Here is a 10,655-nt window from a genome sequence, read left to right on the forward strand (position 1 = left end):
CAACAAAAATGATTAGGGGTAAGCAACAACTTCCATATGAGGAGAGATTAAAAAGACTGTTTTTTTTCAGTTTGGTAATGAGATGACTAAGGGGGTGTGTGAAATATGATAGATATCTATAAAATCATGACTAGTGTGTAGAAAGTAAATAAGGAAATGAGATTTACTCCTTCTCATAACGCAATAACTAAACAAAAGGAAATATTTCTGCACATAACACATAGTCAATCTGTAGAACTCTTTGCAAGAGGATGCTGTGAAGGCCAAGACTATAACAAGGTTCAAATAGAACTAAATACATTCATGGAAGATAGGTCCATCAATTGCTGTTAGGAGGGCACTATCTAATTTTTAGTCTATTTTAGTCAATTTCCTAGTCATAGGATTTAAAAAATCCTAAATTTCATTACTTTAACCATTTAAAACTGAAATGTCATGGTGTTCCAGTTGTAGAGATCCTGAGCCCAAAAGGCATTGACAAGACAGTCACAAGGTTATGGTACAGAGGGTTTCAATCAATATTCTTTCTAATTTTTCCATCGATGGGTGGAATAAAGTTTGTTAAGTGCACTGAGGCATGTGAGGATGTGCACCATGAGTAGAAACACATGCTTCTGGCGGTGGGTACTTTGCCAATTGTCTGGGCGGCATTTGAGTCTCTCCTGGGTGGCCACCCAAACATTCAGCTTCCAGGAAACACTGGTTGCAGTCCCGTTACCCTTACTTCTGTGCTGCTACCTGCAGAGGTGGGCCTTCAGCCAGCAATTACTACTCTCTGTCCATCCAGCTCTGAAAACAGCAACTCAGACATAAGGGTGGCATCCTATGATACCACCACCTTTATATTTACACTGCTGCTGGCAGGGCACCTGGTCAACAGCCACCGCTATCTGGACTCCCAGCTCTGAAAGCAGCACAGAAGTAAGGGTGACAACACCAAAACTCCCTCCAATAACCTTGGGATCCCCACGCAACTCCCTTGTGTGTCAGGATCCACAATTTGAGAAATGCTGGTCTTCCCGTGAAACTTGTAGGCTACGTCTAGACTGGCCCCTTCTTCGGAATAGGCATGCTAATTTCGAACTTTGGAATAGGGAAATCCGTGAGGGATTTAAATATCCCCCGCGGGATTTAAATAAACATGGCCACCGCTTTTTTTCCGGCTTGGGGAAAAGCCGGAAAAGAGCGTCCAGACTGGCGCGATCCTCCGGAATAAAGCCCTTTTCCGGAGGATCTTGCAAGTAGGAATAAGAGATCCTCTAGAATAGGGTTTTATTCCGGAGGATCGCGCCAGTCTGGACGCTCTTTTCCGGCTTTTCCCCAAGCCAGAAAAAAAGCGGCGGCCATGTTTATTTAAATCCCGCAGGGGATATTTAAATCCCCCGCGGATTTCCCTATTCCAAAGTTCGAAATTAGCATGCCTATTCCGAAGAAGGGGCCAGTCTAGACGTAGCCGTATAGTATAGGGTCAAAGCCCATGTAAGGCCAGATTTCACAGGGGGAAAAATGTTTTCACAGTCCATGACAAATTTGGTAAGGTCCTGGCTATTAGCCAAGATGGGCAGGGATGTAACACCGCGCTCTGAAGTGTCCTTGGCCTCTGTTTGCCAGAAGTTGGTAATGGGCAACAGGTAGGGTGACCAAATGTCTCAGTTTTATAGGGTCAATCCCATTGTTTGTCTTATATAGGCTCCTTTTAATCCTTCACACCTTTTCCCACTTGCTGTCTGGTTACTCAGAGGATAATTATTTGATAATAATCATTTCTGTTCATTCTCTCTGGAGTATCTGGCATTGGCCACTGTTGGCAGACAGGATAATGGGCTAGATGGATCTTTGGTCTGACACAGTATGGCCATTCTTATGTTTCCAAACCCCTTTTGCTAACATGTATGGAATCACTGACGTCTTTATTATGTTTTTCTGAACTTTTGTTAGTTCTTTAAAAAGCAATCAATCAAACAAACAAACAAACAAACAAACCAGAGGTAAGTGCTTTGACAATGACATTGTCCGATTTAGCCAAGTCTGCGGGCCATGCTGCTTCCTGCGACACCCCTTGGCTGGAAAGAATAAACAAAGCGGAACAGCCCGTTAGCAACTTTAGAAACAACTGCCCCAGTCGCTTTCTTTTAACTACTTCTTTCCAATAAATACGTGTGAACGTCCTTTCCATGTCAGCACCGTGGCACTCAGTGGGAACCCAGTCAGTCCATTTATTTATTATTGTTTAATGATCAGATATAATTGAATGAATGCAGTGCTGTAAAATACAAGTACAAAAATAAACGTTACATGTTAAATATGAATTTTCTGTGTCAGGGAACTCTCAGGGACTGGCAAGGAGACTACCATAGACTGGTGCTGATCCAGGGATCAGTTGTTGAACTGACTTAGGAAATTGGTTTCCTTTCTACTGAGGAGGAGGCATTCAAAGCATACATCCCCTTCTCTGCATACAATAGGGATTGATGTTCCACAAAAACAAAACCTTCCCAAAAAGTAGTAGACCCACTTAAGGGTGGAAAAAGAAAGAGGGAGAGAGGGGAAATGCTATTATACATCCACATGACTGCAGATTTATTATGTGTATGTGAAATAGCTGAACCACAAGGAAATGACTGGAACAGTCCCTGGAACTGACAAAGAGTCCGATCATTAGACTTTAGAAAGAAACATGATTGTTTTCCATACTGGCTTTTGCTTTATAGCTCTCCCAACATCAAATCTAAAAAAGGGTCTCTAACTTTCTCTGAAGTCCTAGGAACACAGACAGAAAATAACACACAAGAAAGACGCTGCTTTAAGTCTTTCCAAATAAGCCATCTGCTCTTTCCTGTGGGTCTGCTGGTGCCTGGCATTAGGATGAGTGAGATGGCTGGCCTCAAAGTATTATTGGAAGTTTCTATTGCCTTCTCCCTCTTCTCTTGTTAAAGGCAGGCTATTTCCTATGTTCTAGTGTGTTTTCCTTGCCTGACTCATGCTGCCCTTTCCCTCCCAAACATAAGTCAGTCTCCCTCGGAGAGACTCCTGCCCTGTTGAAATATTTCAGCACAGTGACTGTAGTATGTCACAAGGGCTATTCACAAGTGCTGCACGCCCTCACTGAAGCGAGGGATCCCCAAACATCTCTGTGACCTGCCAAGCCCATGTGTGCAGAGGGCCATATCAGTTTACAAAGGAGGAGTCAGAGGGGATGAATCTGCTCTAGTAATGAGACAACAATGAGCTCAGAGCAGGGAAGTTCAAGAGCGTGTTTCGGCAATGACTAGGGCATGGGTGTTCGGACCTAATGATCAGAACAGAGGGTCAGAACCAAATATGAGGCCCACCGTCAGTGCCAGGCTGAGGAGCAGGGGTCCTGGAGAAGGGCAGGACAGCAGGAAGTGGGAGTAGATGGGGCACTAGGGATGGGTTGTGGAGAGAGAAGGGAGAGGGAAGGAAAAGTGACAGGCTGCAGTGGGGTAGTGGTAACAGGAAAGAAGGCTTTCCTGGGTGGCAGGCTGTTACCCCTCCCTACCAGGAAAGAAACTAGGATAACAACTGCTTGTGGAAACATTGCTAGCTAGGAGCCAGTGCAGTAGTTTAACACCCCAGAAGAGGGGACAGGGAAAAGTATTTATATTTGCTTTGGGGATTCTTTTGTTTTGCTTAAAGGAATTTCCTGGTCCTCCTCTGAGGCCCATCATGTAAATAAGGGAAAATAAAACCCAACTGAAGGAGGGTGGGGGGAAAAATGCCTCCTTGGTTTCCTTCAGGCCCCAGGGAGAAAGGCTGATGCAAAAAGGCAAAGGAGGCCCCCGGTGACACTATGTTCTGTCACTATGATGCCAACGGTTCATTGTGACACTTCTAATGACAGCTCTATGGTACGTAGTGTTGGGGGGTTAGGAGCAGAATCCCCTCAAACTCTGAAATGCATTGCCTTTGCAGCCCATCAGAGCTCAAGTATGTTTAGCTCTTGGCTGATCTAAGAGATGGTCTTTTCCTTCTCTTCACTTTTTGCTGGTTTTCTTGATTTTTTTTCTGTTGTGTAAACCAGCACATAATGCAGCATGTGTTTGCTACTAATGATCAAACCAAATAGGTTAATAAGCCTATCTACGTTGATTACTCAGACTACAATTTGTTAGGACAAACTAGTTATTAAGAATTTGTATTGGTTTTGCATATAATCTAAGATCTATATGTTCTAGGTGTGGTAATTTATATGTTTATTTACCTCTTATTCACATTAATTTGTTACTTGCTCTTTATCAGTAGCTATCCTGATAAAGTTTGCATTGCTTTCTGATTGATCATGGTTTCCTTATTTTTCTCTTTACTGACATATCATGGTGCTATTATGCTAAAACCTAGGAGGGATTATTAAAAACAGATTTAAATATCAGTTCGGTATCTCGGCCAATATAGCATAATTAATTTCACTCCCTATTGTATTTATCAGTGTAAAAAAACTAGCTTGGATAGGAGAGCCCAGCCACAAAAAATCAACTGTTCTTGTTGTCTTATCTATTTATCAGTTTTATACTACGTCACCCTAATCTGTGAGCACCTGCATCGTCTCTTTTTCCCACACTGATCATTTATACTTTCATGAGTCCTTAGTGATTTGATTTCAAATTTGCTTACAATCACTATTCTCTCTGAAGCTAGATATTATGTATTTACTTATTTGGATTAGAATAGTGCCTATAGGCCTCAGCCATGATAAAGGCTCCATCATGCTAGGCACAGTCCCTTCGTGTGGTGCAAAACAGTCCCTCTTCAAAGGAGGAAGAAAAGATGGAGCTTTGCCCCCCCCCCCCTCCTTTTACAGAGGAGAAAATTGAGGCATAGAGAGCAGGACCACACTGTCTCTCTACACAGACCAAATCTGAAAACTGTATTTTAATGTTCACCTTTTCAAAGATAGAGAAATACTTTGTGTTGGAACTTTTCAAAAAACTCATGTGTCATCAAATCAAGTTTGTAACATTGTTGCTCAAATGGAACAGCCATGAAAATGTTCTAAAGGACTGAAAATAAAAGTACAGGATGTGATGACTTTAAACCTGAACTGTAGTGTTCATTAGTAGTGACAGGATATTATAATTTCAGTCCGTCTCATACTGCCTTCCCCATCTCCTTTCTTTTTACAGTTGTCCGAGTTGTGTCTGTAACAAGACACCACTAAAGCAGGCTAAGACTTTCCATTCTCCACATCAGCATTATGCACATGCTCTACTGGCTCAGCTAATCCCTATGTTCCTGGAGGATGGAGGTCACCTCCTGGGAGAAGACAGTAGCGAGCTTCCCTGTCATCTGCTAAATACAGTGACACACGTACCCAGCTGGTGTAAATTCATATGGAAACGTATCTGTAAAGCTTGTGTTCTTTTCCAGCATTTCCAAATGTATAAACTATAAAGTAACAATAAAAAATGGATCATTCAGATCCGGTTCACCCTAAAGGCTCTCTGGTGACTGCAGAAACAGTAAGAGAGGCCTTCACATGATGCTGAAAACTTGAGAGGAGAAGGGATTTTTTGTCAGATTGTTTATAACTTTTTGGGCCAGATGTTCTGCTCCTATTCATTTCTTTGTGGTGTGAGACAAATGGAATGGAGATTGACACTATCTCTGGAACAGGTTGGCCTCCAGTAGTTGGCACAAATTTATCTCATGTTACCATACCCTACCGCCTCCCTATCCAGAGGACAGACAAGGGGCCTGGCTAACATACTTATCCAGGTATTCTCAACTGCAATTTCTTGTTATTTGTTAGCAGCAAACGTTGGATTGCGCAAGCGTGGAAAAAGGTGGCTTCTTGGAAGGGGGTGGAGACTGACCACCAAAGCACCTCTTGCTGGTCAGCTCAGGAATTAGCACAGTCTAGTTACTGCATGCACTCCCCTTGGCTGGTGTCCTTGTTATCTACTCTGCCATTTCCACAGTCCAGAGCTGGACTCATGTCTCTCCCTGGACTGCACGGTGTCCACTTTATGGCACGGCCCTCCTGCTGTGACTCCAACTCCATCCTCCCCGCTACGAGAGGAATTGGCAGTCTACAGTCTGTGCACCTGCTTGCTTGGCCAACTGCAATCTCAAAGTTTAGCCCCTTGCATAAGGGAAAACTGCAGTCTGTCTCAGCCATGCTCCTCCATGGCGACTGCCGTGCAAGGGAGAAGTAGGGGACCCCGGCCTGCCCATTACTCTGGGTCCTAACCCAGGGACTCTCTAGCAGCAGCCATACACTGCCCTCCTTCTCTCCCCTCTAGCTGTTTTCACCCCTCCCCTTTTGGAGTGGGCTACCGCATCACTACTCTTCTCCTCCTATGGGAGTACTGGAATAGTAACATTTTGAATGTCCTTGTAAATGCAAAGCTTTCACATAGACAGAAAAAGCAACCAGAAGAGAGGACAGGTATTTAGAAATGTGGTTTAACTTGGAGGAGGGTTCCCCAGGCAGCATGCGAGTATCTTTGCCTGGATTCTTCCACTAGTACCTTGCTCCCGAAGAAGTAATTAAGTAGCGCAAGATGTAATATATTCATGTTTTCTTGCAATTTTGCCTTCATTAAAAATTTCAACAGACCTTCCTGCGAGCTGAACTAACATGTGCCAAAGATGTGCACAGACTCAAGGAGCCATGTCTGTCTCTCTGATGACTCCTTCTCTGGTTTGCTGAGCAGAAAGCAAAGCAGTGAAGAAGTGGTCCCCTTATTTTCGTTTGCTTTCGTTAACATCTTTTTAATGCCGAAGTCTAATGAACACTTTGCTGTAAGGGTGTCTTTGTTAAAGAGTCAGCTTTCTCAGTCCTTAGGAGATGAGACTCCCATCAAGAAAATGAACCAGCACTGTCCCTTTCAGATCTTGTGAAATGCTTACACATTCCAACTTATACATCCTCCACTCATCCGGGCTAGTATAGTGCACACCTTCCTCCCTCACATATTTCTTTGGAAATGCTGCCATAGATCTCACTCATACAATACAATACAATATTTGATCTTACATGCTATGATGAGTAATGAAATAGGTAATGAACAATGTTGACCAACATTGTGCACAAAGAGGGCAGGTGCTTTGTTAGCCAGTAGCACATTGATCTATACCTATGAAATATGCAGTAAGTACCAGTGACAGGTCCTAAATGATCAGATAGAATTGATAGACAGCAATAACCAGGCTTGGATGCCTGTACTATGCGGTGTCTCATTTTTCTGTGAGCTTTGTGCCACAAAGGCCAAAATGTGCTCCCCTACACACACACACACACACACACACACACACACAAAGCTATGTGGTTTTGTTGAAATAAGCTACACAACTTGAGCTACACTAATTGTGCAGCTTATTTCGACTTTTGGTGCTGTCTACACAACAGTTATTTTGAAATAGAGCACTCTTCCTCTGACTTCCCTTACTCCTTGTACAATGAGGGTCACAGGAGTTGGAGTAAGAAGCCCGTTATTTTGAATTTATTTCAAAATAACGAGCTTGCTGTGTAGATGCTCACTACATTATTTTGGAATAACTGACGTTATTCTGAAATAACACTGCTGTGTAGACATAGCCAAAGGGACTGTGGCACTGCAATGCCTAACTACTGGGTTCCCCCCTGGCTAATGAAATATAAAATTCTCAGCCCTGAGGCAGGCTCCCCCATGACTCATGGGGAGATTTAGGATCCTCAGGAAAATCCGCAAAAGCCAGCCAGCCGAGTGGAGAGCTGCCTAACCTAACCAAGATTGAAAAGCAGAAGAAAGAGGTTGAGCCTACTGCCCAGATTAGGAAAGGTACTGAGGCCTAGTCTACACATCAAAATCTAGCATCTTTGCTCAGAGCTGTGAAAAGCTTTGCACCCTGAGCACTGTAGTTAGGTTGAGCATCATAGACACAACTAGTTCAGTGTAAGAATTCTTCCATTAACCTCACTCCTGCTGTCTTTGCAATAATTTAGATAAAAAGTGATGAAAGCAGCTATTGTTGTTCCAGGTCATTATTAACAAAGACAGGGGCACCGTTTTTTCACCATCTGGAGATAGTATAAAGAATGTCTACAAATGTTGTTATGGTACCCTCCAAAATTATATGCAGTGAGGAACACAGAAACTAAACACTGCTGTGACAGTTTCAAACATAGGGTTGAAGCCTGCTAGAAACGACTTGGGAAATTTCAATAAAACAGTTGGTCCAAATCTCCTCTCAGGTGATCCCACTGAAAGCCTGGGTGTAACTGAGAGGAGAGTCAAGCCCAACTGAGAGCAGAAGTTGGCCCACTGTATTTTCATCTTGGGCTACCCTCTGTAACTCAATATTAATATTTTCCTCTGACAGGTAACAACATTTACTTCTTTGTTTTCTTTTCATCAAAGCATTTCTGTCCATAGCTTCTTAGTTGTGTGACCCTCATGCTCCAGGTATCCTCATGATGGAGCAAAATCATTTAATTAAAAAAGCCCCATAAGAACAAAAACCAACAAAACAAACAACAACAACAACAACAACAAAACCTCAGCCTATATCCTATTATTTCTGTATTGCTTACTGCATTTGCCAAATCCAGCATTCATGCTTGTTTGTTGTTCTGTGATACTTCCCGACGGTACTGGTTGTTCTTTTCACTCTCTCTTGCAGCGGATGGCGCTAATGTTGGCAAAAGCAGTTGTGAAAACCTGGCCTTTCACATCCCAGAACACTTTTAATAAAAGTGAGGGCGTTAACAGTGTGCCCTGGCCAAATTCCCATTCAGGGGATTGCATACTGCTTTCCTACTTTTCCATATAATTTCAACTGGATACAAGATTCTTAAGTTCTGCCTTAAATTTTTATGACGTTCCCTCCAACACACAGTCCATAACTAACTGTATGCTCTATCATCACCCTAGCACCCACTTCATAATGCTCTCTGCATTCCTTCAGCATCACCCTATGGTATGTCACATTTCTATGCTTGAGTAGAGTTAACCCAGAGCTGTAAAATAAATATTTTCTAAGTTCTAATAGGCTTTGGGTTGTGTGCTGATGTAATGAAAGACCTTTATGGAATGAACATGTACAATTGGCAGACTTAGAGCTGCTATGGGAACAGTAACTCTGAAATGCCTGACTTCACGCGATAAACTCTTAGCCATATTGTTAATTTTTTTAATATTGCTGGAAAAATCTTTCTAAATTATCAGTTAAGTTCTTCTCAACTTTCACCTTTTTGCTCATTGTTGATACTACTGACATATTTGTAGGTTTCAAACCCTACTTGAAATTCCCCAGCATCCCTTTGACTCTTTCTCTCCCTCTTTCCCTTTGAAATTCCCGGACAGTATCAAATAATGCCATATGTATGTGACTATACTGTATGTTTAACATATATACTGTGCTTCTGTGTAAGATATTGCAGAATATATTTGAATACTTAAAATGTTGGCCAATGTATAATCACAATTTCTGGTGTAATATTTCAAAATGTGTTTCTCACAAATCTCCCCAAAAAGTTAAAATATCAATATTTTTTCCAGAACACAAACTTGAATCAAAACACATTGATTTATTGAATTGATTCTAAACATTTTTGTTGCAGCTTGATTTGATATAATAAATAGGCTTGAGAAGAATTAGAGTTTTATCAATTAATACTGGTTTCACCATACACACACAAATTGATGGCATGAATAATAATCAGAATGCATAGATGGGCAAAGGAAGAAAAATGCTGCTGGAAAAGATAAGGTACATCTCCACTGCATACTCCTGATCGCTCCCGCAAACTCCCCACCCTTCCCTGCTGCCTTTCCCCGTCAGAATCTTTCATGGCCACATGCAGCGACACTCTGTACTGTGGGTACAACACTCTGGCTATGGTTGCCAGATGGTTTCAGAAAAAATACCGAACAACAACAACAACAAAAAGACGCCAGGAAAAAGTTCGTTGAGCAAAAAAAAAAAAAAAAAGGACCCTGAGAGTTGTTAAGCAAAACAAAACAAAAACAAAAACAAAACAAAAAACGCGCTTGGTGAGGCCCTAACAGGCTGCAGGTGGCCACCCGCCATCTTGCCTCCCTGTCAGACAGCTCCCTGGTAAGCACTAGGGTTGCCAGGTGAAAATAACGGACTGTCTGGTTCAATACTGGACACCTGGCAACCCTAACTCTGCCATGTAGCTACATGTATCCAATACACTATTTACTCCTGGGGGAATTCTGCACTAGAAAAGTTAATAAAAATGTTGTACCAAAATATTATCTATTCTACATACAATATTTTAAATTCTGAAAAATTCTGCCTATTTTATTTGAAATAATGAAGTTTTGATGCAAAATGATCCACAATAACAAGCCATCTGTCATGACTGAGAGCAACGTTGCAGGATATGCAAAATAATTTAACCCCGTCCTCATGCAGTTTTGTAGAGAATTCTTGAGTGTGAGAAGCTTGTATACCTGTTTTGATGCATGATGTGACGGCTGTTCATGTCTTACAAAAGAACGAATAGCTCCTTGCCTTTTGGTAACTTCATCTGGGCCTGGCTGGGTATATTGGGAAGTGCTTGGTTCTGATTGACCTGACATTTTATTGACTGCTTGATAAATGTTCTATTTGCCCTCAGAGTCCTTTTTTTTTAATGGATAAGTAAAATAAATCCTGAACTCTAATCTAATCCCTTTATGCCACTT

The 10,655-nt window shown here is 42.0% G+C and overlaps 1 long non-coding RNA gene across 1 annotated transcript; it reads left to right on the forward strand.

The window, feature by feature from the left end:
- The first annotated feature begins 1,883 nt into the window (after positions 1–1,883).
- On the forward strand, positions 1,884–9,890 carry LOC149525653 (uncharacterized). Its single transcript, XR_016347656.1, has 2 exons — positions 1,884–3,948; positions 5,142–9,890. It is a non-coding gene; the product is annotated as an uncharacterized LOC149525653 (long non-coding RNA).
- Positions 9,891–10,655: the final 765 nt, after the last annotated feature.

Source organism: Pelodiscus sinensis, chromosome 1 (genome assembly GCF_052426305.1).
Source record: "Pelodiscus sinensis isolate ZL-2025 chromosome 1, ASM5242630v1, whole genome shotgun sequence".
NCBI lineage: Eukaryota > Metazoa > Chordata > Testudines > Trionychidae > Pelodiscus > Pelodiscus sinensis.